This window comes from Rattus norvegicus, chromosome 16, assembly GCF_021556685.1.
Source record: "Rattus norvegicus strain SHRSP/BbbUtx chromosome 16, alternate assembly SHRSP_T2T, whole genome shotgun sequence".
Lineage (NCBI taxonomy): Eukaryota > Metazoa > Chordata > Mammalia > Rodentia > Muridae > Rattus > Rattus norvegicus.
Window position 1 is genome coordinate 53,200,302 of NC_141549.1, and position 27,874 is coordinate 53,228,175.

At 40.6% G+C, this 27,874-nt stretch overlaps 1 protein-coding gene and 1 long non-coding RNA gene across 15 annotated transcripts in view; both read left to right on the forward strand.

Annotated features, from left to right (window-relative positions):
* Erich1 (glutamate-rich 1) overlaps positions 1-27,874 on the forward strand; it is a gene marked incomplete at its 5' end in the record, with an annotated part of 52,793,804 nt that overhangs the window by 22,329,742 nt on the left and 30,436,188 nt on the right.
* Positions 26,289-27,874, forward strand: part of LOC103693959 (uncharacterized) — a 54,023-nt gene continuing 52,437 nt past the window's right edge. For 4 of the 15 annotated variants that reach the window (XR_015640333.1, XR_015640332.1, XR_015640335.1 and 1 more), the window contains exon 1: positions 26,310-26,459. This is a non-coding gene — a long non-coding RNA (uncharacterized LOC103693959). Of the gene's footprint in view, positions 26,859-27,874 lie in introns of all 15 variants that reach the window. The other 11 variants (XR_015640339.1, XR_015640330.1, XR_015640334.1 and 8 more) reach the window with 9 other exon arrangements.

Here is a 27,874-nt window from a genome sequence, read left to right on the forward strand (position 1 = left end):
ACTCAGGACGTGTGTATATATGGAGGACGTAGGGTTAACATGCTTCTTTTCTAACATTTAAAAAATATATTTATGTTTTTATTATGTGCCTGTGTGACTTTGTTTACTATGCACGTGCAGGTACTTCGAGTCCAGAAGAGGATGTTGGGTCACTGGAACTAGAATTATAGCTGGTTGTAAGCCGCCATGCCTTACTGGAAACTGAACCTGGGTCTTCTGAGAAAGTGGTAGGGATGTGAAGTGCTGAGTCATTTCTCTAGGCACAGTAAGAATTGTTTCTAACAGTTTTCCATAGAACATTTAAAAAACAGTCACTGGAAGTCATGTTAGTGTTAGCCTTGCCTAGAGTGCAGTCGCTACTCTACCCCCACCTTCAATTACTTTCCCAAGTCCAACTTTCATGGCTCACCCACTTTCAAATATGTTAGCGCTCATGTTCCTTGTTTTCTTTTTTCTTTTTTTCTGTAGATTTATTGCACGTATCTAACTGGATTATAAAGTCCCTGAGGTTGGGACCATTTTCTAATCATATTCCTTCACAGATGCAAACAGGGTGTTTGGCTCTGTGTTGATATTATTAATGTGAACTATTCATTTGGGCTAGGGATGTAGCTCAGTGGGACAGCACTTGTCCAAGATGGATGAGGTCTTGGACTTGTTCCAGGGCACTATAAACAGACCACAAGCAGCCAACATCTTAATGTTATTGAGATCACTAACTCTAACAGCCATCGCCTTTTGCAGATCTATTGGACAACTACAGAGCATCATTCACAAAGGAACTACATCTTAAGGAAGAAGATGCCAAATGGATTCGTATGACTTCCGAGATACCTATGGCTGTGCGCTAAGTCACCATACCATGGTCACAAAGGTGAGGTTGTTGGGGTCGTACCATCCCGTACGTACAACCTGATATGACTAAAGCAAAATTACACCTGAGCCCTCAACCACGAGTCTCCAATTTCCACCCAGCTGTGTGTACTCTCCTCCTTAGGTGCCCTGCCTACCCTTGGATCACTGACTGATACTGATTGATTGATTGATTGATTGATTGATTGATTCATTCATTCATTCCTTTCTTTCTCTCTCTGTGTGGAATCCTCTTTCTTTCTAATTTCTCCCATTTTCAAATAAAGTAATTCAGTATTTTTTTTCTTTTTTGGAGCTGAGGACCGAACCCAGGGCCTTGAGCTTGCTAGGCAAGCGCTCTACCACTGAGCTAAATCCCCAACCCCAGTAATTCAGTATCTTAATGTCCAGCATGGACTTCCTCCCTACATTTCTGAACGGACATCTTCATTTCTTCAAAACTGTTCTTCCAAGTTAACCTTATGTTTTCCCCATAAGCACCACATCTTCTTTCCATGTCACTGATGATTCTATTGATGACCTCATTGTCAAAGCCTGGACGAGAACACCTTTTTCTCTCTCCCATACCCCATGGACTCCATTACCAGGCTGTGTTCATTAACCTCCTGATTCTCTCCTGAATGTGCATGCTTACCTCCGACTCTGTCCCAGTTATGTCCACCCAGAATACTGTTTAGTCTCACCTGTATTATTTCAATTGTCTCTTCCTGGTTTTCCTGCCTCTGGGGCCTATTTGTTTTAGTTTAGCTTGGTTTTTCAAGAGACAGAGTCTCTCTACATAGCCCTAGCTGCCCTTTGTAGACCAGGCTGTCCTTGAACTCTTAGAGATCAACCTTCCTCTGCCGCCAGAATGCTGAGATTAAAGGTGTGTGCCACCATGCCTGGCTTGCCTCTGCTTTTATTATATCTAGGGGCATCTTTCTAAAAGGTAAATATGATAGGCTTATATTTGATGATGCTCAACCAAGCCCCTTTTTATTTCCCTCCAAGTACACAGCAGTCATACGCTAGTGGAGTTTTTCACTAGGTTTGAAACCCAAGTCTTCCCAGTGGTTAAAGACAGGTCATTAGATTTAATTATTTTATGACTTGTCAATCCCTCTCTCCAGTGGCTTGCTTTAATTCTCTACCTGTTTCCCAGGCCTGGCTTTCTGGTGATCCAACCAACCCGAAGCTTTGCTCAGGTTCATTGATGCTTTAAGAACATTTTAAAAGACAGTAGAAAGAACCAGATAGAGCTTTCTGTTCTCCCCATCACAGTGCATTTCTCACTCATGATTCTTCAGGATACTGACTCCAAATTGAAGGCGGGCGTGTGCGGGTCAGAATGCCCTTGGCATAGATACTCAAGGGGAAGGAGAAAGGAAAGCCTAGGGGGCTGCCTAAGACATCGGTCTCAGCCTGTAGACTGCAGCCCTCTTGTGGCGGCATATCAGATATTTACATTATGATTCATAACAGTAGCATAATTACACTTATGAAGTAGCGGTGAAAATAATTTTCTGGGGGAGAGACAGCACAACATGAAGACATGTATTAAAGGGTCACAGCCTTTAAGTTGAAAGCCATTGGGCTGAGGGAGGTTGGGTGTGTCAGCACTCTTTACCAAACGGGAACCGAGGAGAAAGATCAACCAGGAGGAGTGCCTAGACCATCCAATCAGAGCTGGACGTGCCTAATTTCAGGAGGTGGCTTCAGCTAAGGGATCTAAGAGAGGATCTGAAGTTCCCCTAAGAAAGAGTGACTATTTGAGAGAGGAAGGAGACCAAGAAGGGGAGATAGAGCAGGGAGGGGGAAGGGTGTGCCAATGAACCTGTCACTTTGTATGCTAATTTAGACAGTGTGGGTAAATCGTGAGCTTTTCTGTAATTGGCATCACCATACATTCTGTCAGAGCAACAAAAATAGAATAAGGATAAGTTTAATTTTTTAAAATGTAGCATCTACTCACTTTTACCAAGAATAGGAAAGGCAGAACTTTAATTTTTCATTAGCATATGTTAATCACATACAGTAGGTTTTATTATGCTTTCAGACATGCATGTAATATATTTGATCATACATAGACCCCATTAGCCTCCCACTGACTCCTTTTCTCTTCCCAGCTGGTGCTCTGTTTCTACTTTCAGAATTTTTTTTATGTTTTTAAGGCAATACCATATCCTTGGGATTTTTTGTCTGTATTACAGTCATGATATGTATATTATTATTATATTATATCTAGGAATATAATTTTATCCTGGAATGTTTTAGTCTTGCCCTTAAACTATGAACCACTTGGATCACTTTCCACTGAGCTCCGGTTGCTCTGACATGCTCGAAAGCACGAGTAGAAATGCACATGCGCAGGTAGCAGGGGGAGGGGCCAGGGACTGCTCGAGGTGGACGTAAATTTCCAGAACACCCATTGTGGTACCGTGCTTCACCGAGACCAAAGTTTCTATTACAGACTGGCAATTGGTTTTTTTACCCGCTACCTGAAAATTACAGGTAAGCAGACCAGAAAACAAGGATGAGCCATCTCTCTGTCAATCAAAGATGATCAAAGTATGTCTGTCTCTTTGATCAGTTTTACGTATTTTAGAGCAAAACTGGAACCACAGTGTCCAAACTCTCCGGACATCCTTGTCTCCCCCACACTCACTTTCACATTTCCTGGGATTGATTGCAAGTGTTCTTTTTGCCACAGGATTCCCAGTGGCTGCCTAACTATACCGTTCTCGACCACCTTCCTTCCAGGTCTCAGTCCTGGGTATTTCTTCAAGCATCTCCTGATGTTGAAGTTTTCTTCAACAAACATTGCTGGAGAAATAAGAACGTGCTCTAGATTTGGAATTGCTATGTAAAATGTTGTCCATATGCAGAAGACTTTTAAACATGTTGTCGAAGCACCCAGAATAATTAGTTGTGTTCACCTATATTCTTGTCAATGATTAACATTTTCCACCAGACCATAAGATCATTTTCATATTGGTATTTTACCAAATGTACCCATCCACTTACCATTGGCATTTGGAAGCTAAGCTGTTGTATACTGTGAAAATTTACTTTAAATGTTGACTATTTACCCATGAAGATACCCTATCTCTTACTAAATTTTGATTAAACTAGGACTATAACAAAATATTTAATTTTGTACTTCTAAAAGTACCATGGGAAACTAAACTGAACCAAGAATTTCTGGATATAGGTATTTTGTGACAAATTAATTTTTCTTACATACTTTTTTATTGTTTTGGTCCAAGCAGCCAGAAACAGCATATTCAAACTTAAAATTGTTTATACATTTTCATTCTCAAAGGCTCAAACACAACACAAAGTGTGATTTGGTACCCAGTTTGTCGGGAAGGCATTAACAACGCTTTCATCCTGTCTGTGTGGCTTGAGTGAGGGTCTCTCTAGTTCCCATGAAGACGCAGCCTCTCCTGGAAACTGCTTTTCATTTGAGCCCTGAATGAAACACTGCAGACCACTTGACAGTGTTCACCTCTGTCAGTTACATTCAATTCCCAGGATGCAACAGGATTTTCAGTCTTTTTTTTTTTTTTTCTAATTTGTTCATAATGAAGAAACTCAAGGGTACTTAAGCTGAGGAGAGCTTTTTATTTGACATTTTCTTTCACAGTGATGATTGGGCTGCAATGTGTTTAGCATGTACCGGCATATAAATGTACCTCTTTGCGAAAAGGTGGTTGTCAGGGGAAAAAAAAGAGAGAGAACTGCTCCGTCTTCTACCACGAAGACCAGCTGCTCTGGTTCACAGGCTAATCATAAAGATTCTGTCCCCTGCAGAAAGCTATTCTTGGTTTATTAACAGACAACAGAAAATGAAAGCCCTACAGGAGGACATTAAAACATGGCTCTCAGAGTTTTGAGCGCAGCCTTGTAATGGGGTGCACTTTTACTGAACCAGAAATTGTTAGTAATAAAAGAATATTGGGGGGAAATGTTTAGATTTCTAAAGAAGTCTAGAACTTAAAGGAGCAGTCTGGCTCTGCTGTTAAAGGTTAATAGCTGAGACCATATCATCAGCTACAATAAAATGGAAGGCTTAGTTATCTTGCTCCCAATAAACTGCTACAATTTTGAACTCATGAAAGACGGAGACCATGCTTGTTTTTTCCTGTAATTTAAAATAACAGTTAGATGAATTTCTTGGGAATAAACAGATGACTGCATTGTGAAAATCTTGTAAATATTTCTCTTTTTAAGTCATTGAAAAGAACGGATCACTTATTTCGACTGCCTTTTTGACACAGGCCCATCTTCCCTGTAGACGCAGGAAATAAATATTATTGTTCTTGATAACAATGCTGATGTTGTTTCAGACTGTTCATCGTGTGTGTGCATATGGCATTGGCCGTCCCTTACAGCAGGCTGAACTTGCAGCTCCCATCTGTCCAAATCATTCCAGACTGCCCCCAAGATCTTTCAAGACCAAGGTGAATTAGGAATGAACAGAACCTGGTCTCAAGCTTGTCGTCAGTTCTGACCTGTGACTGTCCACTTAGCGGCCTGTTTCTGCCAGGCTTTAACTGCATGATAGTCTTCTTCATATTGGACTCTTTTGAGCTATGAGCAATCACTGAGATCTGCAGATGAGAATCTCACTCATTCTTGCTTGAGTCCGGAGACGGTCCTCACTCTGGCTGCCAGAGGCTCCAAGGACATGAAATGTTGCTTAGTTGATTGTCCTCAGGAAACAGTGGGGGTTTGTTTTCTTGAAGCTTGGATGGTCCCTGAAAGAGATAGATGCGTGTTGATGTAGGGGGCAACAGTTCCAAGGACTCCACCTTGACATCACAAGGAAATGTTCCCCTCCCGTTTCTGAAGTCTCTCTTCTGACACAATAAATTGAAAAAACCTGCTTCCCTGTGGTGGGCATATAGTGTCTCCGAGTTTGATTAATACCCAGAAATCACTCCTTCACTGCTACAGCAGAAGTAATAGGATGGGTTCCAGATGTTTCTATGGATCTGTCAATCCCAGACATAATATATTACATCAGAGAAAACAGGATGGAACTGAATATTCTTCCTTCCTCCTCTCCTCTCCTCTCCTCTCCTCTCCTCTCCTCTCCTCTCCTCTCCTCTCCTCTCCTCTCTTCTCCTCTCCCCCTCCTCTCCCTCTCTCTCCTCTTTCCTCCCCTCATCTCTCCCACTCTCTTTTTGTCTTCTCTCCCTCATTTTTCTTCCCTTCCAGGTTAATCAGACATCACATTTTATGGAGTAAGTCACCTCACAGTTTTATAACTACAACTGGCTTTCAAAGCAGGAGGGTTTTGACAGGGTAGAAGTATTTCAGCTGACACATACTTGGGCCATGCTAGAAATGGGAACCCTGACAGTGGCAGAGGGGTAAGATTGGGAGCATCCTAATGAGTTTTCCTTGGCTCAGGTTGCTTTTAGTAAGTCCACTTGAAATGTCCACATGACATTGGTCAGACCCAGTTTCAGTATAAGTCTGTGGACTGTGTCAACACCATGGTCTTTTGCTCTTCTGGACTTTGAAATGCCTTGGTGTTACTTGTCATATATCAGAATGTTTGTGTCCAGGATACTTGAGAATTCAAGAGGAAATCTTTTCTTCTCCTCTTTGGTACCATTTTCCCCCTTAAGTCATGTCTGGCCTTTTCTTATGCTTCCTTTCAGGAATACAGAGTTAGTTCTGAGCAATATAAGTTCATCACAGTAGGGAAGGCATAGTGGAAGGATCGAGAGGCAACTGGTCAACCTGAATCCACAGCCAAGAAGCAGAGAGGGTAACCTCCTCTTCACAGATTAGAGATAATGTTGGATAAAAGGAATTCATCATCTGACTTCAAAGAAATCCTAAGGTTGTGGACAGCATTTGGTCCTACTAGTGTGAAACCGAGAAAAGGATAATAGCAGGCTATGAATCTCAATCTGCCGAGTGTGTATCTGTGTGTATGGTGTGTTTGTGTGCATGTGTATGTGTATGTGTATGGTGTGTATGTGCCTGTGTATATAGTATGTGTATTTCTGTCTATGTTTCTGCTGTAGCATGTTGACTGACAGTTAAGCATTCCTATGTGGCTGGTTTCTGGCTCTCCTCAGACACTACTCAGTGCTATGGATCTGGGTAGACAGTAGCTATGGGATCTGTCTGTTTGAGGCCTACACTACACTGGCTGGGGGTGTCCATGTACCACTGGATTCTACAGAACTCCTTATGGTGTGTGGGAAGAATATAGGTGGAGGAAGAATAGACTGATGAACTTACTATGGCCATGAAGTTTATAAAAACCCTTTTCTGATGGCAAAAACCTGTCTCATTACACTCAAGTTTATGCCCCGCCCCCCAAAATGCTTAAATTGATCATTAAAGGTGACATAGAGACCTGAGAGAGAATTGGTTGCATTCTAGAGCAAAACACTAATTTCCTACTCAGTGGGCTTTCACATAGCTACAGGAATCTTGGACATGACTAGAGATTCATTATGTCCATGTTTGAGTGAGCCCTATGGAGGAATTGGGGCTCAGGGAAGAAGGGAGGAGCATAGAGAATTCTCTTTCCACTAACCATTCTATGTACATGATTTCATCCCTCAAAGATCATGGTTGATGGGGACTAGAAAATAAATGGACACTTTGGGTTTTCTTTTTGCACAGCCTTGCAGTGTTGGGGAAGAATTGAGTAACTCTTTGGTCCACTCCCCTGGTCCACTCTCCCTTCCAGAGGATGAAATGCATGGGCACTTCCCACCGAGAGCTCCATCCTGGCTAAGACTTTGAATCATTTTGAATAACTCTGGGCACACTCTGGTAGTTGGCAATATCTCTTTTTCCAATTAAGGACATTTGAGCTCAGAAGTCGGCTGTGATGGTTTGTATATGATTGGCATTATTAGAAGGTGAGGCCCTGTTGGAGTAGGTGTGTGGGTGTGGGCTATAAGACCCTCACCCTAGCTGCCTGGAAGTGAGTATTCTGCTAGCAGCCTTTAGATGAAGATGTAGAATTCTGCATCATGCCTGCCTGGATGTTGCCATGCTCTCACCTTGATGATAATGGACTGAACTCTGAACTTGTAAGTCAGCCCCAATTAATTGTTGTCCTTATAAGACTTGCCTTGGTCATAGTGTCTGTTCACAGCAGTAAAACCCTAAGACAAAGCCCCGATATCATTTGACTAGAACAACAGACAGGGATCAAACACGTCATCTTACCCCAAAGCCTATGTGTCTGTGATATCACGATACAGTGCAGCAGAAAGCCTCCCCATTCCATTTTATTTATCCTACTGACTAGGAAATAGAGATCCTTCCACCATCTATGGCATACACTATGCTAAAGTGAGGGCCCAATAGAATTTCTTCACAGACCAGTACCCTCCATGTTGCTTCCCAAAGACAGACTTTTGGGCCAAACAAACTCCACAGAGCATGCTGAGCATGATTCTATGATTCCAAGTCATCAAGAAGATGCTTTCAAATAACATTTGCCAGTTTTTGCCTGATTATAGAAAAATACCCAATCTTAGAGAGGAAAGAGCCATAAGTAAATATAAGGGAAAAATGAAAACCCCCAGAAGGCTGATGTTATGATGCAGATACTTTCAATCTTATGATTGTATATATCCATGTTTTTTAAACAAAATCAAGTTATCATAAGACACATATGTAACATTACGTATATATACTTTATATATGACAGATATACTTAAAAATTTTTTGCATTATCTCTGGCCATGTGGTCAAGTGTGATAACTTGATGGTCATCTCTTCTTACATCACCATATCCCCACAGGAAGGATTTTGTTCCTCCCCGTGTTCAGGGTTCTGCTTAAGTGGGGCTATCATGCTGTTCATTTTGAGTTTGGTCTTGGCATGTGGTACAGAACCATCTCTGACCTCAGAGACTTGTCTCCTTTGTCAACTTGTTACCAGGAGTTTGCCATGAGGCCACAGGGGTGGGACAGCTTTCCGGCCTTGTGAGCCTTTTGCTCACCACTTCTTAAAGTCTGGAAGGGCTGTTAGATATTGACCTGCATGTATCATCTTTCTGTAATGGTTGAGCTCTTCTTGGAGTTTCCACCGTTATGGTCAAATAGGTGAGATAACACACTATTTCTGACCAGTAAGTATGGGGCATCATCAGCTTTTCATAGACAGTGGTATCTACCGGGATCTTAGCCAGGATTTATTATTCTCAGAAGAAAGATGAGGCACTGCTAGAAGCATGATTTTTCTCATAAATTTTAAAGGTATTTAGCTGTTTTAATTGCATTTTATCATAGTAAATATACATATATGTGTATGTATATGCATATATACACAAGTATTATATACACATGTAATATATATATACATATACATACATATATATTACAGTTGCTACTCTCAATCACCTGAGTATGTACAGTAACAATTCATCTGTAGTTAGATAACCATCTACCACACTCATTTTCAGAATGCTTTATCTCACAGAACTGAAAATCTATGTATTAAACAGCAATTCACCATTCTCTCTCCATAGCACATGCAATTCTGCTTTTTGTCTCTAGATTTACATGCATGACTGGGATTCTAGGGTGTCATTCTGTGAGCAGCTAATTTCACGTAACACAGTGCTCCTCCATGTCATAGCCTGTGTCCGACACCTTCCTTTGTGAAGGATGTGTCATATTCTGTCACATATGTGTACTTCACTTTGCTGTCTTAGTTACCGGGGTTGCTTCCATTCCTGCTGTCTTGAGTGAAGGTCCTGAGTGTGGGTACACACATGTCTCTGCACAACTCTACTTCCAATTCTTTGGATTTTATAACAGAAGTGAGATCGTTAAATCATATGCTACTCCCAATTTTACTTGAGGAGCAGCCATACCGGTTTCTTCATTGACTAAACCCATTTTGCATTCTCGCCAAAGCACACACGAAGATTCCAGTTTTTCCATATCCCTCTCAAATCTTATTTTCTGTTTTAATGAGAGTAGACACTCATGTGGGGTGCAGGGAATATATCACCATCATTTCTAATGTTCTTTCTTTTACAGGGCTAGAGATCAAAACTAGGGCCTTGTGTATGGTAGGCAAGCATGCTTCCATCGAACTGTGTCCTCAGTTCTTGTTATAGTTTTGGCTTGTGTGTCCTAGTGATTAGTGCCATTGAACATCTTTTCATGTGCTTAGTGGCCATTTGCTTCTCTTTTTGAAAATAATGGGTTCTCATGCATCCCAGATTGGTCTTAAACTCCCTAGATTGATAACCAAGGCTGACTTGTTAGACCATCTGGTCCTCGCAAATTCTTTGATTACAAGTAGGGGCCACCCCATCCAGTTTATGCGTTATTGGGGATGGGGCTCGGGGCTCTGTGTATGCTAGGCAAGCACTCTACCACCTGAACTATGTGCCCAGTACCACATTTGTACATTTTTTTGAGGAAAAAGACCTACCCAAGTCTTTTACTCACTTGTGGTTGTTTGAATAGGTTCACCCCCATAGACTCATATGTTTGAATGCTTGTCCCATGAGGAATGGCACTACTAAGAGTTGTGGCCTTGTTGGAGGAAGTGGGGTTGATCTTTGAGATCTCTATGCTCAAGCTCTACCCGGTGTGTATACCTGCAGAGCTAGTCTCTTCCTGGCTGCTCTTCCATCAAGATTTAAAACTCTCAGCTCTTTTTCCAGCACCGCATCTGCCTGGACATTGCAATGCTTCCCACCATGGCAATAAGGGACTGAACCTCTGAGACTGTAAGCCAGCCCTAAATAAATGTCCTTTATAAGAGTTACCTTGGTCAGGGTGTTTCTTCACAGCAATAAGGCCCTAAGACATCACTTTATAATCAGGTTGGTTTTGATTGCTGAAGGCCTTTCTGCAACATCTGTTTATTGCTTTGCCATCAGAAGCTATCCCAGGAGCCATTTTGGATTCCAAGTCTTGCCTAAGGCCAGCAGTGCATCATAGAACCATGAAAGATACTGATTTAATTAGACTTAATTAAGCTGTTTTATATTTTTCTAATTAGCTTCCACAAATTGTCAAACTCAAGAGAATGCATAATTTTCTGATTTCTCAGTACCAAATGAAGAATTCAACTCATTTATGTTTCTTCTCTACCATTATCTAGTTGAGCAATTATCCTTGTCTGTGAAATTCCAGTTTGTAGCTTCCTAAGTCATAGAATATTGTATATCTTTTTGACATGTTAAAGTGTAAGTCTCATCGGCATTTACTTACTTAGCATGCTTTGTGATTTGGTACTAGATAAATTAGCTTTAATGACAATAGATAATTTTTGTTTGTTTGTTTTTTAACCAGACACTGATACAAGACATGGCACTATAATTCTCTCTATAATCTGCTGCAACCTAGCATTAGATAAAGTTGTAAGGATATAAAAAAAAAAAAAACACTTCCTGGGAAAGACTGTTTTCTGATGTCTTCATAAATAAGAGTAACTTGGCTGCAGATAAAATTTATTACAACACAAGTGAACTATCCCAAACTTCTAATATCCTTATTTTTCAGCCATTCTGGAACAGGGAGAGTGAGGCAGAATGAATGATCCTGGTTCATCCTGAGCGTTGTTTACGCAGGGACATCTCTTTCCGTGACTAAAGAAACCAAGAATTACTGTCTTTCTTAGATGAATTTTACAATATTTTTTAACATTTTTTAAAAAAGTAATATAAATTTTACTTAAAAAGTTATAAGAACATGTTAATATAAAGAAGACCCATGTGGTCTTACCCAGATTCACCTGCAGCTCAGGAAATATCCCGTGCTCTTCTCTCCCCCTCTGTCTCTCCCGTCTTCCCCACTCCGTTCTCATGCACATGGTTCTTTGAGACAATGAAAGTAAGCAATACACATCATGACCCTTTATCTAAAAACATGGCAGTGTGTGTTGTCTAAGACTAGGGGGTTTATTTCCAACTTCTGTTAAATTTAACACTGGAGAGTGTTTTTCTTCCTTTCTTTTTAAGATTGATTTACTTTACTTTATAAGAGACATGACTCTTATAAAGGACATCTATTAGGGGCTGGCTTACAGTCTCAGAGGTTCAGTCCCTTATTGTTATGTGGGAAGCATGGCAGCCCACAGGCAGATGTGGTGCTGGAGATGGAGCTGATAGTTTTTTTTTCTTTATTAACTTGAGTATTTCTTATTTACATTTCGATTGTTATTCCCTTTCCCGGTTTCCGGGCCAACATACCCTAACCCCTTCCTCTCCCCTTCTAGATGAGTGTTCCCCTCCCCATCCTCCCCCCATTACCGCCCTCCATCCAACAATCACGTTCACTGGGGGTTCAGTCTTAGCAGGACCCAGGGCTTCCCCTTCCAATGGTGCTCTTACTAGGCAATTCAATGCTACCTATGAGGTTGGAGCCCAGGGTCAGTCCATGTATAGTCTTTGTGTAGTGGCTTAGTCCCTGGAAGCTCTGGTTGGTTGGCATTGTTGTTCATATGGGGTCTCGAGCACCTTCAAGCTCTTCCAGTTCTTTCTCTGATTCCTTCAATGGGAGTCCCATTCTCAGTTCAGTGGTTTGCTGCTGGCATTCGCCTATGTATTTGCTGTATTCTGGCTGTGTCTCTCAGGAGCGATCTATATCCGGTTCCTGTTGGCCTGCACCTCTTTGCTTCATCCATCTTGTCTAATTGGGTGGCTGTATATGTATGGGCCACATGTGGGGCAGACTCTGAATGGGTGTTCCTTCTGCCTCTGTCTTAATCTTTGCCTCTCTATTCCCTGCCAAGGGTATTCTTGTTCCCCTTTTAAAGAAGGAGTGAAGTGTTTGCATTTTGGTCATTCTTCTTGAGTTTCATGTGTTCCGTGTATCTAGGGTAATTCAAGCATTTGGGCTAATAGCCACTTATCAATGAATGCATACCATGTGTGTTTTTCTGTGATTGGGTTACCTCACTCAGGATGATATTTTCCAGTTCCCTCCATTTGCCTATGAATTTCATAAAGTCATTGTTTTTGATATCTGAGTAATATTCCATTGTGTAGATGTACCACCTTTTCTGTATCCATTCCTCTGTTGAAGGGCATCTGGGTTCTTTCGAGCTTCTGGCTATTATAAATAAGGCTGCTATGAACATAGTGGAGCACGTGTCTTTTTTATATGTTGGGGCATCTTTTGGGTATATGCCCAAGAGAGGTATAGCTGGATCATCAGGCAGTTCAATGTCCAATTTTCTGAGGAACCTCCAGACTGATTTCCAGAATGGTTGTACCAGTCTGCAATCCCACCAACAATGGAGGAGTGTTCCTCTTTCTCCACATCCTCGCCAGCATCTGCTGTCACCTGAGTTTTTGATCTTAGCCATTCTCACTGGTGTGAGGTGAAATCTCAGGGTTGTTTTGATTTGCATTTCCCTTATGACTAAAGATGTCGAACATTTCTTTAGGTGTTTCTCAGCCATTCTACATTCCTCATCTGTGAATTCTTTGTTTAGCTCTGAACCCCATTTTTAATAGGGTTATTTGTCTCCCTGCAGTCTAACTTCTTGAGTTCTTTGTATATTTTGGATATAAGGCCTCTATCTGTTGTAGGATTGGTAAAGATCTTTTCCCAATCTGTTGGTTGCCGTTTTGTCCTAACCACAGTGTCCTTTGCCTTACAGAAGCTTTGCAGTTTTATGAGATCCCATTTGTCGATTCTTGATCTTAGAGCATAAGCCATTGGTGTTTTGTTCAGGAAATTTTCTCCAGTGCCCATGTGTTCGAGATGCTTCCCCATTTTCTCTTCTATTAGTTTAAGTGTATCTGGTGTGATGTGGAGGTCCTTGATCCACTTGGACTTAAGCTTTGTACAGGGTGATAAGCATGGATCGATCTGCATTCTTCTACATGTTGACCTCCAGTTGAACCAGCACCATTTGCTGAAAAGGAGCTGATAGTTTTAAATCTCATATTTACAGTACTCTGTAGCTGTCTTCAGACACACCAAAAGTGAGCATAAGATTCCATTACAGATGGTTGTGAGCCACCATGTGGGTGCTGGGAACTGAACTCAGGACCTCTGGAAGAACAGTCAGTGCTCTTAACTTCTGAGCCATCTCTCTAGCCTGAAAGGGTTTTTCAATCCAACATAACCATTCATTTCCCAATGTTGCCAGTTGACCCAACAATTCTAACATATTTTCCCTCTATCACAGTGTCCACTCCAGGGTCACATAATATGTTTTGTTCTCTATCTCTTAACAGTCATTCTTTCAGTAATATTCCAATATTTTCTGATCTTGTTATCTTTACTGACATCAATATATTTTAAAGAGCACAGACCCCCTCCTTTCTCTCTTAAATAAGCATTTATCTTTTCTTTAATAGTTAGATATGTCAGATGGTTAAATACAAGTTACATGTTCTTAAATGGATTGCCATATCCATGATGTGTGCCTTTTAACAAGTGTCTCCCTACAGGCATGTGATGTCTGGCCCTCGTAGATTCTAGGGTTTTTCAATGACCATTAACCAGTACTATCCTAGTGGATAATTTTGCTGTAAGTATGTTTCCAGAATAAATAGTTTAAAAGTATTAATGGTGAATTGAAGGAAACTGTTTAGATATTTATATTTTCCTCTAACGTCTTCCAAAACATTTATATTCATTTGCTTCGTACCAGTGACATATGAAAGTGTCTGCATCTTCATAGACTGGGCATGTAGAATACATATTTTCACATGATTAGGGTGTTGTAAATCTTTTTTGAATTGCTTGTTCATGCCTTTTGCATATTCTTATTTATGATTTTTGTCTCTCCCCCAGGTTACAAAGGTTCTTTGTTGTTTGTTTGCTTGTTTGTTTTGCTAAAAAAATTGTAGCGTGTATTGCACTATTTTCCCCAGTGTGTCATTGATATTTCTTCTGAGTTTTTTCTATCCAAAATGCTTATTAAAATTATTTTAAATGAGTTTGTTATTTTAAATGAGTTTGTCAGTCTTTCTTCAGATACATGTGTGCATTTAATCACAGAACAGTTTACCCAATATCCAAGATACAAAACAATTCACCCACACCTCACCTAAAGTGGAATTTTGTTTTTATTAATCTCTTAATCTTTGGTATACTTGGCTTTAATTATTTTAATAATCTTAAAAAATGTATGCATGCATGCCTGCTTCTTTTGTATGTGCAGTGTGCACAGTGACTAAAAAGACCAGCAGAGGGCACAAGACTCCCTGGATCTCGAATTGCAGGCAATTGTGAGCTGCGGGATGTGGGTGCTGGAAATCAGACTCTGTTCCTCCACAAGTGCAGCAAACACACTGAACTGCTAAACCGTCACTCCAACCCTTGTCTTATTTTTATTCACAATATGTGGAAGTCAGTCTCTTCGCTGTTTTGAGTCACTGTATTTTAGTACCTTGTTCATACATCCTAGAAAATTTGGGAATCTTTTTCAGTAGGTAAGTTAAGCCAAAATCAGCCTTTTTGAAGTTTGATCTCAATTCTGACATGTTATCTTTTTTTTTTTTTTATTAACTTGAGTATTTCTTATATACATTTCGAGTGTTATTCCCTTTCCCGGTATCCGGGCAAACATCCCCCTCCCCCCTCCCCTTCCTTATGGGTGTTCCCCTCCCAACCCTCCCCCCATTGCCGCCCTCCCCCCAACAGTCTAGTTCACTGGGGGTTCAGTCTTAGCAGGACCCAGGGCTTCCCCTTCCACTGGTGCTCTTACTAGGATATTCATTGCTGCCTATGAGGTCAGAGTCCAGGATCAGTCCATGTATAGTCTTTAGGTAGTGGCTTAGTCCCTGGAAGCTCTGGTTGCTTGGCATTGTTGTACATATGGGGTCTCGAGCCCCTTCAAGCTCTTCCAGTTCTTTCTCTGATTCCTTCAACGGGGGTCCTATTCTCAGTTCAGTGGTTTGCTGCTGGCATTCGCCTCTGTATTTGCTGTATTCTGGCTGTGTCTCTCAGGAGCGATCTACATCCGGCTCCTGTCGGTCTGCACTTCTTTGCTTCATCCATCTTGTCTAATTGGGTGGCTGTATATGTATGGGCCACATGTGGGGCAGGCTCTGAATGGGTGTTCCTTCAGTCTCTGTTTTAATCTTTGCCTCTCTCTTCCCTGCCAAGGGTATTCTTGTTCCCCTTTTAAAGAAGGAGTGAAGCATTCACATTTTGATCATCCGTCTTGAGTTTCATTTGTTCTAGGCATCTAGGGTAATTCAAGCATTTGGGCTAATAGCCACTTATCAATGAGTGCATACCATGTATGTCTTTCTGTGATTGGGTTAGCTCACTCAGGATGATGTTTTCCATTTCCAACCATTTGCCTACGAATTTCATAAAGTCGTTGTTTTTGATAGCTGAGTAATATTCCATTGTGTAGATGTACCACATTTTCTGTATCCATTCCTCTGTTGAAGGGCATCTGGGTTCTTTCCAGCTTCTGGCTATTATAAATAAGGCTGCAATGAACATAGTGGAGCACGTGTCTTTTTTATATGTTGGGGCATCTTTTGGGCTGACATGTTATCTTATAATGTTATATTTTATGTGCTTTTTGCTTTTGATTCATTCATGTGGGGGAATTTTAGGATTGTTCAGCTTTTGACTCAAGTGTTCACTTTTCCTTGTTACTGTGCATAGGAACTTTACAACTGTTTATTTTTTTATTTATTTGTTTACAACAAATGGCATCCTTAAACTTTCATTTTATCCCACTTTGCCATTTTCATCACTATTTTCAACACATTATTTGTTGTTTTATTCTTTTTACTTTATCAGGATGTATACTTTCTATACTCTACCCTTTTATCTACGTTGTCAGGCTCCCTTATCCTCAGGTCTAGGTTAACTATGAAAATCTCACCTGGATCCCTTTCCCATACGGTTCCTTGTCAGCTTTTGGTTGGGGCACACCCCTCTTTTGCTAGCCAGGAAGAAACCCGTGTATAGCAGTTCCTAAACTCTGGCATCTTTAAGTCACTTTTTTCTCTCTTTACCCCAGGGAACTTTCTTTTCTGGGTTTCCTGAAAATACTGCTACTTTGATGCCATTTTTTTCTGTGCTGTGTTTGAAGTTTGGTACTATTTTGTTGTTACTGTTGTCTTGTTTTGTTTTTGCATTTGACCTTATTTTACCCCCCACCTCACTCCCTTGAAAGCCCTAAGAACATTTTCTTTATCTTTATGAACTAATGATCTTACTAGACCATCTTTTGGACTCCATAATTTAGGCAATCTTTTCTTACCACCTACTAGGTTCTTTATTGTATAAATCCAATTGTTCTTTTTGTATCTGGACATTATTATTAGATGATCATTTCAATGATGAATTCTATCTCATTGTTTCTCTTTTCTTTGTTAGGGGTATGGTAGCATCTGTTTTCATCTGTCTTCCACATCATTTTTATAGAGACTCCTATTTTCTTTTTGATTTTTAACTATGTAGTTATCTCTGTTATAGGCTGACTTACAGCTAGACCATATGGCATTTCTGTTTCTAGGTTTTGAAGAACTCCCTGTTAGGGTTTGAAAATTGCTAGACCACAGACTCAAAGAGTATGCAAGAACAAAGAGCATTTATTCTGCAGAAATAACCAGCATGCTAGGGTCACCACCACTTCAAAATGGGGATGCAAAGATTTTAACTCTCCATGAACCTGTAAGATAGTAACAAATGAGGAATGTTTAGCCATAATTACGCCTCGTGGATATGCATGTGGACATTCTCTGTAATAAGCCACGAATTCAATTTGTGACCCAAATTTATGTGCAAACTCGTAGTGAACTTTTTACAGGCGATCACACTCTGAAAAATCATGCCAGTGTTGAGAACAAAGAGTAGAAACAGGCCTCCCTTCCCTTTTCTTCCCAAAATTCCAACTTAGAGCCATGCAATTTCTGCTGAGAAAGAGAGCAAAAGCCACTTTACCTAATCTCTCCCTGTTTAACTCTGAGGTGCTAAACTGAAGACTGCAGCTTCTTGCCTCAGAGCAACCCAGACAGGCAGATCAGTTAAGGAAGCAAAGTACCTTACATTTAGGATGGGTAGCAAATGGTTATGGTGTAGTTTCTGAGTGCAGACAAAATGGGATGAAAATGACCCTTCATCCCATACTGATTGTCACAGCAACTGTACTAATTCATATCTTTAACATTTATAAATCTTCCCCTTGTCCCATATTCTCCATAGCAGTTGGTAAGTTTTATTTTCTTAAAAGCTGAATTCTGTCTGATCAAGAATCTTGGTGTAATTAAAATCATATTTCTATGTTATTTATTTATTTGTATGTGTGGGGGGAGGTGGGCTTAAAGCATGGAATGGTGGTCAGAGAACAATTTGGGAGAAGTCTTTCCTTTCTTCCTACCATGTGGGTCCCACGTAGCAGACTGAGGTCATCTAGGCCAGCAGCAAATGCTTCTATCCATTGACCTATCTCACTGCTCTTGGTGTAGTTTTGACTTGCATTTCCTTGTTAGCTAAAAGTGTCAAACACCTTCCATGTCTCAATATACCATTTGTTTTCTGTTGGAAAGTAGTCTGCAAATTCATTTGCCCATTTACCAATTTCATCATCTGCTCTTTTGTTGTTTAAGTTTAAGGTCTTTATATATTCTGGATACTAATGCCCTGTCAAATGAATACCTTTAAAGTTGTTCTCACATTCTGTAGATGGACTGACTCTTAACTGGTTCTTGTGCTGTGCATGAGCTTCAAAATTCAATGCATTCACCCTCTGCAGTTCTTGACCTACTAGAGTCCTATTCAGAAACATGTTGCCCATGCCTGTACCTTGAAGTGTTTTTCTCTGGCAATTCTAGAGCTTGAAGTGTTACATTCGGGCATTTGGCCCATTTTGGATCTTATTTTATTCTTCTATGTGTGAATCCCCACCTTTCTCAGTGCTCTTTTCTCTGTTGGATATTTTTGGCACAGTTGTCAAGAATCAGATGGCTGTGGCTGTGTGAGTTTATAACAGAGTCTTCAATTTCATTTGGCTTATATATGGCATTTCTATACTAGGACCATTGGTGTTTTTGTTACTATGGTTTTGTAGTGAAGTTTGAAATAAAGTGTTGCAACAGTTCTAGCATTCTGTTTTGCCCAGGGTTCCAGTCACTATTTTTGGTCTTTTATGCTTTTATATGAAATTAAGATATGCTTCCTAATCCTATGAAGAGCATCGCAGCTTTAGTGAGACAGACATACATTGTTGGAAACATGTAAATTCCCAAAACAGACTCAAAAAGAAATTAAAGCTGTGGGTGGGCAGATCTGCAACAAGAGAGTGAATTGTCTAGAAAGAAAAGTTCAGGCCAGCTGACTTCTCAGATTTTTATAAACAGGTCAAGAAAAATTACATAGGTTTCTCAAAAGTCTTCCAAAGTATTGCAGAAAAGGGGCAATGGTCGAATTCACTCTATCAGAACTCCAGTTCCTTGATAAACAATCCAAGGAGGGCACACAGGCCTTAATCCAATCCATAACACTACAAAGAAAAACAAAACAAAACAAGCAACACTCAAAACACAAGGAAAGGGAACAAACTTAACATAATATGTGACATTTGTAAGAGTTCGCAAGTAATGTCATGTTCATTGATGAAATATTGAAAACTTTTATCAGGAAACAAAGACAGAGCTCTTTCATTTCTTCCATTTAACATTGTCTCCAAAGTTCTGGCCAGAGCCATGAGAGGTGTGGAGAACAAAGGTCACATGCACTGAAGAAAGAGAAATCATCCATTAGCAGATTGCATAACCTCTCACACTCCCACACCACTACAATTACAAAGCAAAGATACAGAAAACAAGATAAAAATCAATCATATGTCCATACACCAGACATGAACAATCTGGATGTTAAGGAACAATTTCACCCATAATAACAACAAGTATAGAATAAAATACTTAAGAATGAGTTTAACTAAGGATGTAGAAGATTTGTGTGCGTGTGTGCACGAATGACAGACACACACACACACACACACACACACACACACACACACACACACACACACACACACTGTTGAAATAAATCATAGAAGACCCAAATGACCACTTAGATGTGCGCCAGAAACCTCATATTGCTGAAGATGGGAGTGTTGCGCAATGGGGCCTCAGGATTCAAGTCAATTCCTAGCAAAATCCAAATGATATTTTCTTCCTAGAAATAGAGAAGTTGATCACAAAATTTAAAGTGGATTGCAAAAGATCATGCACAGCCAAAGAATAATTTGGAATTTTCACATCCAGGGTTCAAAAGTTAAATATATATACATATATATATATAATTTTTATTATTAGTTTTATATCTAGATGGGTGTTTTGCCTGCACGCATGTCTGTCCATGACATGTGTGTAGTACCCTCTGAGGAATGAGGAGGGCATTGGGTCATATGAAACTGTACAGATGACTTTCAGCTGCCATGTGGGTGCTAGGACTCAAACCCAGGCCCTCTGGAAGAGCAGCCAGTGCTCTTAACTGCTGATCCACCTCTCTAGACTGCAAGTCTAATTTTAAATATTAGTAGGTCTTTATGTTTAATGTAGCTTAAGTTGTTTTATGCCATTATAAACTGATGCAATACAAGAACAGTATTTTTTAACTTGTTAAGATTTTTCTTTACTGCCTAAAATGTAATTTTTTTTTTGAAGAACGTTCTAAGAGATGCTGAAAATAATTCATATGCCATGACTATGTGGAATATTCCGTTAAATCCATTTGATCTATGGCTCAACTTAATTTTGAAGTTTCATTGCTAATCTTTATTGTTTAGCCTATTTATCTATCGACAAGACTTGTATATATAAGTTATCATTATTATTGTATCTGGACCTATCTGTCCCTTTATGTTCTTAGGATTTGTTTTATGAAATTGGGTATGCAAAAAGTTGATGTGTATATTTTTATAATCATATCTTCTCAGTGGATTGCTTCCTTTCTTTGTACACAGTGGGCTTTTTATCTTGTTTTATTTTTATTTTTTAACTCCATCTATCTATCTATCTATCTATCTATCTATCTATCTATTCACTTTACATCCAGACTGTAACTTCTCCCTTCTCCTCTCCTCTCCTTCCTCTCCTGCCCTTACAAACCATTCTCCCCATTACCCTCTTCCCTTCTCCTTACTGAAGGGGTAACCCCCTTTGGGTACTACTCTGTCTGGAACATCTAGTCCCAGCAGGACTAAGCATGTCTTTTCCCACTGAGCCCCAGCCGGGCAGTCCAATGAGGGGAAGGGTTTCCAATCTCAGGCAACCAAGTCAGAGACAGCTCCCACCCATCCAATTGTAGAATGTAATTGTAACAATTGGTATTGTATCCTTTAAATGGTTAAAGTTGGGGAGTGACACCTGGTGAGGGGATTACCCTTCAGTGAAGACCACAGATCCAAGAGTTTAGGAGTAGCGCAGACTGTGTTTCTTGGTTTAAGAACAAAAGCCATGAAGTTGGTTGGCTAGGGAATCGGGGATGGATTTAGAAGGAGCTGGGTGGGTGAATATGATCCATGTACTTGTACGAAGTCCTCAAAGAACTAATAAAAATGAGAAAGTTGTGGATTGTGTTTTGCACTTTGCCACAGTTTAAAACAAGGTCAGCAACAGTCGCATGTGTAACTTCTTGTGGGCAGTCTGTTACTGGGGCTTGTAACCATTATGATGGCAGGTTTTTTGCTGTTATTTCCACTAACTCAAGGTATCAATTGTTCTATTGCACTAAAGATCCTAGTGTGCCCTTGTTCCCAAGAAACTTTTCCTTTTAATTGTATATGAGTATATTGACACTGACCAGAAAGGGCATCAGATCCCATTACAGATGGTTGTGAGCCACCTTGTGGGTGCTGGGAATTGAACTCAGGTCCTCTGGAAGAGCAGCCAGAGGTCTTAACCACTGAGCCATCTCTCTAGCCCTGCCAGGGAACTTTTTTTAAAAAATTTATTTATTTTTATTGGACATTTTATGTATTTGCATTTCTTTTTTATTGGATATATTTCTTTATTTACATTTCAAATGTAAATATGCCTTTCCCGGTTTCCTGTCCATAAGCCCCTATCTCTTCTCCCTCCCCGATAAGGGTATTCCCCCATCCATCCCCCCTTACTGCTGCCCCTCCCACATTCCTCTGCACTAGGGGGTCCAACCTTGGCAGGACCAAGGGATTCCCCTTCCACTGGCATATGCAGTTGGAGCCTGGGTCAGTCCATGTATTGTCTTTGGGTAGTGGTTTAGTCCCTGGAAGCTCTGGTTGGTTGGCATTGTTGTTCTTATGGGGTTGCAAGCCAGGGAACCTTTTAGTTTGCTCTCAATTCTGCTGAATCTGAACTAGTGTTTCTGCAGCTCCTCTGTGAGGGAACTTCACTATTTCCTGGCATTTCACTTTTCCTTTCAGTGTTGCATATCTTCAAGTAACTTCAGGCTCTTAAAACATCTACAGTCCCCCCTCCCAACTTTCCATTTGCCTAATTCCAGTCTAAAATGCTGTCCTTTTCTTGGCTTTCTAGGCTGCCAGGGTAGCTTTGGTTTCTGATGCTCTGTGTGTTACTTAAGTTTCATCTCAAGATATTATTAAATTCTCATTATTTCTGGTATTCCGAGGGCTTCTGTGATGCGTTTAGATGCTTCTCCTTTATTAATTTGCTCGCATGTATTTTGGTATGTGCTCTTTAGTTGGGGACATTTTTATTTTCCAGTTCAAAAATGTTCACATATTTTTATCCTTCAGGGTTTGAATTTAAATCCCCCACCCCCCATGACTCATGCCTTGGTATCATTTTTTGGAGAGCTGTATTGATTTTGATCAGTGTCTTGGTTAGGGTCTCTATTACTGAGAAGAGCACAGCGACTCTAACTAAGGAAAACATTTCTTCTTAGGGCTGGCTTACAGTTCAAAGGCTTACTCAACTATCATCACGGCAGGAAGCACGGCGGCACACAGGGGACATGGCACTGGAGAAGGATCTCAGAGTTCTACATTTGGATTGATAGGCAGCAGGAAAGGAGTCAGACACTGGGCCTGGCTTGAGCATTTGCAACCTCAAGGTCTACCCTCACTGACATACTTCCTCCAGTGTGGGATGATGTCTCAGGTGAGGCAGGTACAAGACAGAAGGAGGGGTGTCATTGGATGAGAAGGAAGGATGGGCGGGAGAAAAGTTTGAAGGAGGAGGAGGAGACTGGATGGTACTGGGCTTTGTATGTTTAAGTGGGCAATTGTATCTTATCAATTGGATCTAAGATTATTGTGCTGTGTGTTCTTTCATGTGAGGGTTTGAGTGTAGGAAAGTGTGCGGCGGCTAGAGACACTGGGCCACCGCGGCGAAGTTGGGATGTGTTTCTGCCAAGATATCTAGCAGATATCTTGGGACACTGCAGTACAGGACCTAGTGGGGCAAAAGACAACAGTACTTTTTTTTTAATTTTTTATATTTTTATAACAATAGATGGTGCCCAAAGTGGCCACACCTCTTAAAAGTGACACTCCCTGGTGACCAAGCATTAAAATCCCTATTGTGACCATTCAAACCACCATCAATGGGGCTAGCTGGAGGAGAGAGGTGGTAGGAAGATAGTTACACCTGAACCTGTCTACTGCAGCTTCTTCCTCTTCCTGGCTGTAACGGGAAATGCTTTGTCCTGCTGATTCGTCTCTACCATGATGGATAGACATTGATGACACCATGATCTAAATATAATAGTTCTTCTCTTTAAGTTGTTTACACAAGAAATATTGGTTACAGCAATGCAAAGAAGAAATATGTCATCTCTGAATATTTATTATTTTCTCTTCTCCAAACTTCTATTTGATCTCATGGACTGTTTCTCCTTTAGTGTTTTTCATTGTCTCTCCCATGCCATCTCTTTTTTTATCATTAGATGATTTCTTCAACCGATTCTTCAAATTATTCTGTTGAGAGTTTTTGTCTTGACTCTCATTTTGGAATATTACCAGCCTATATCCTCTCCCAGGCTAGGCACATACTGTGCCACTGAATCAGACCCTTAGCCCTTGACTTCCATGTTTTAAATTTTTGAGTGCTTATTTCTTGTTTCCTACTGATTGACTAATGTTTCCATTCATTTTGCAAATGTGATGCTTTCTGTTTCTGGGGGCCTAACAGGCTTGAGCTTCGGTTCCTCCCTTAATTCTTCCTTCTGGGATTACCTTGTGTGCTTGCTCTTAAGAAACTCCCTTTTTGCCTTTTCAGAATATTCATTCATCTTAAAGATACCAAGTAGATTGCAACATTTGTATACTTGAAGAGATTTTGTTTAAGGTGATCAGACAGGGAAGTAATGTTGATGTTGAGAGCCCACAAAAACCCAGAACATACAGATCTTTTGAAGGAAGGGTGGATATTTTATTTGTAATAAGAGAAACTGACTGGCCATCTTTGGAAATATTAATGCTTTAGGTATCACCTTTGTATGCACTAGGCCGTACTGCTATGTGACTTTTTTTTTCAGGAATCCAGCTGTGTGCACTCTCGGGTTTTGCTTTATGAACATACCCACCTGTCCTTTGGTCCCAGGTCCCTCAGGCGTCTGTGTGATGCCTCTTTCTCTGTCTCAGTCTTCCATCATCCTTATGATTAGAATGCTATTTCAAAGGGGACACTTTTACTGGACCTCTCAATACAGTAATTTTTCTCAGCAGTAAAACAATGATTTCTAAATGTGTTTATAGTATTTAAGGTTTATTCTAAATTCTCCCACACTTATGAATTGACTTTATATTACAGGTTCTCAGCAGATATCCTCAGACTTCTGAAGATACCAGAAGTATCTGCTCCATGATCTGCTAGAGGCATTTGAAAAGGCATTGGCCAGTGTTAAATATGGCTTCCCTGTCCCCACACCTGGGTCACCCTATGCAGGGTGCTCATAGGAAAGTGACTTGAGAGCAAGTCAGTACCTGTAATGTGGGATCCTTGTAACTCACAGCTCAGGCTGTGTTCAAAATGACTCAGTTTCTCTTTCTTTGACACTTTAAAAGCTATGTCCTTTCTCTGTTTCAAATCCTACAAGTTATTTGTTATATTCAAGATGTTGCTGGTCTGAGCATTCACTGCCCATCATTTTGACATTCTTTTTGAACTTTTCCAAAACGAATTTTGACCACACCACTGATTTCATATTTAGGTTACATCACTCCAAATTTGGTGTAAACCCATGCATACATTTTCTTCAATGCAGATGTGATCATGTAATATTCTTTTATTTCTCATTATATTGACAAATATCATTTATAAAGTAAAATGATATAATACAGACTTAAATTAAGCATATTTGTTTGTGATATAATCTATTCAGAATAAAAATAAGCAGCACATAGAAAGGTCTTGCTACATAACCACTGACCTGGAATTTGTATTAATTGTTTGAACTTCACACAACTCTGTGGGATATCTACAGCCCCTGCTTTTTCTGTACAGACGAGGAAAACAAGACCCGGGTACTAAACCAGACTGCTTTAGATCGGGTGGATACTTTTACATAAAGCTATTTTCTTACAGAAAATTTTCAGAAAATACTTGGTCTGGAGGAGAAAAAATAAACATTGGGATTCTGAAGGTTGGGGACAAGAAAATGAAGCAATCAGGAGATGACGGATAGTTTTGGGGGGATTTGTAAAAGCTTTGAAGGATGTACAAGAAAACATCAGATCAGAGTATGCCAAGAGCCCCGGCTTTCCTCCAGTAAGAAGATCCGCCCCTTCCCCACAAGCGTGCTACAATCTCTTCCCTTCCAAAATTTGACGACACTTTCTGATGTACAGTACTATGAAAATAATTTTACACTTGAATCCATTCGTTTAGTCATTTAGGCAACAACCATTGACTGACTGTTGAGGCAGAATCTTACTGTGCGGCCCTGATTGTGTCTCCAACTCAAAATCCTGCCCTAGCCAGCTGTGCACCAGCATGCCCCCATTCTAGCAAATGGATATGGAGTAGCAACTGCATGACAAACTCGAGTCTAGGCAGAGTCAATACTTCAGTAAATAAAACGTTCCCACCCCAACGACTTGGTCTGAAGCAGGGAGGTGGTGAGGGCAGCCATAGCAAAAAGCTTTATCAATGGAGTGCACGCTCTACAGGGGGAAGAAATGCATATCTATAAGGGTCCATGAATGCCAAAGAATGATATCCCAGACTCAAATAGCGCATAAATGCAAAGAGTGTTTTATTCTTTGGAAATCCAACACGACGGAGATTCTGAAGTGAGCTCACAGGCTCAATTTAAAACACATTAGGGGAATTCCAGGGAGGGGTAGGTGACCTCTGTCTTAATCTGTTGGCTCTGTCTCTAGAGACTTTCCAGTATCTTTGCTAGGGTGTAGGGGAAACTGTTGCTGGGAAGTCTGGAAACTGTTGCTGGGGAAGTCTGGAAACTGTTGCTGGGGAAGTCTGGAAACTGTTGCTGGGGAAGTCTGGAAACTGTTGCTGGGGAAATCTGGAAACTGTTGCTGGGGAAGTCTGGAAACTGCCACTGACCCACTATTGTACTTGCCTCAGGCCAGGTGGCAGGGCAGCTTCTGAGGCCTGGAGTTGCCTAGACTTGCCTACTTCTGGGAAACAGATTTAAGCCGTGTCTCTTGAACAACTGCCAATTTGAAGCCTACCGTGGAGTCAGCCTGTCTCAAACCAAGTAAGAGAACTTGGGGCTTTCAGAGCAGAGATGGCAACAGGTGGCTGCTTCTAATGTGGTGGCCAAGGTCATCCTGTGGAGGTTAGATTTAAACCAGGACTTGAAGGAGGCAGGGACTTCACCCTACTTTGGTGTCAAGGAAGGGCAAGGACAAAGGAGAATTTGCTGGGCATTTAGGAATAGCATCTAGGAGGCCTGAGTGACCAAGCGGGAGAGGGTGGGTGAACCTAAGAGGGACAATGGAGCTGAAAGGTGCTGGGCTTTTTGAATCAATGTTGCCACTAAGCAGAGTGGAGGGCGAAGGAAGGACGAGGATTGCCAGGCAGCTATGCTAGGCAAGAGACCACAATGGCTTGTAACACAGGAGCTATGATATTTGGACATGACCATGTTTTGAAGGTAAGAATGGAAGAATTTCCTTACCTATCTGTGTTGAGTTTTGAGAAATCCTAGAACTGGGCATAGCAGTTCTTACCCTGGCTAAAGAACTGGCAGAGTTGTGGTGGGGAAGCAGGCGAAGTTCTAAGGAGAACACATGTAAGGAATTTGTATCTGGGCTGGGGAGATGGCTCAGTGGTTAAGAACACTGACTGCTTTTCCAGAGGTCCTGAGTTTAAATCCCAGCAACCACTTGGTGGCTCACAACCATTTGTAATGGGATTTGATGCCCTCTTCTGGTATGTCCAAAGAGAGATACAGTATATTCATATAATAAATTTAAAATAAAAAAGCATGCACCGCTACCACCTGGCTCATTTATTTAAAAAAAAAGTAGAATTTATGCCTGCTGAGCTTCAGAGGGTCAGACAGACAGTAGAGTCTGGAACAGGCAATCAGAGCAGAAATGCACTGAACTTGAGACAAAACTGTGGGCTAGATGGGTGCACGGCTTCTGCAGACTTACAGCTACAGCTCATCTATTAAACTTAAAATTGAGTGTGAGATCTGTAGTCATTCTTTATAGCACCCAAAACTTATTATACACTGGGAGCATTTAACCTATAAATAGTTTTTATAAATAAATAGTGACTTCTAAATTCTGCAATCCTGGTGACATATGTCTTAAATTTCTATTTTATAGAACAGAATTTATATTCATCTTTACAGAATTTGTATTTATAGGGTTACATGTAGTAATTGGAGAAATTTTGGCGGTGCTCAATTCATATGTTGACCCTGTAACACAGTGGTTCTCAGCTTTCCTTATGCTGAGACCCTTGGATACAGTTCCTTATGCTGTGGTGTCCCTCACCCACAAAGTTACTCTTGTTGCTACTTCATAACTATAGTTTTGCTACTGTTAGGAACAGCAACTTAAAAGGTGGTCTCTGGGGTTTGTGACCCACAGGTTGAGAAACACTGCCAACACTTCTTATTTCAAATATATGCAAAGAAATATATTTTTGTACTTGAAG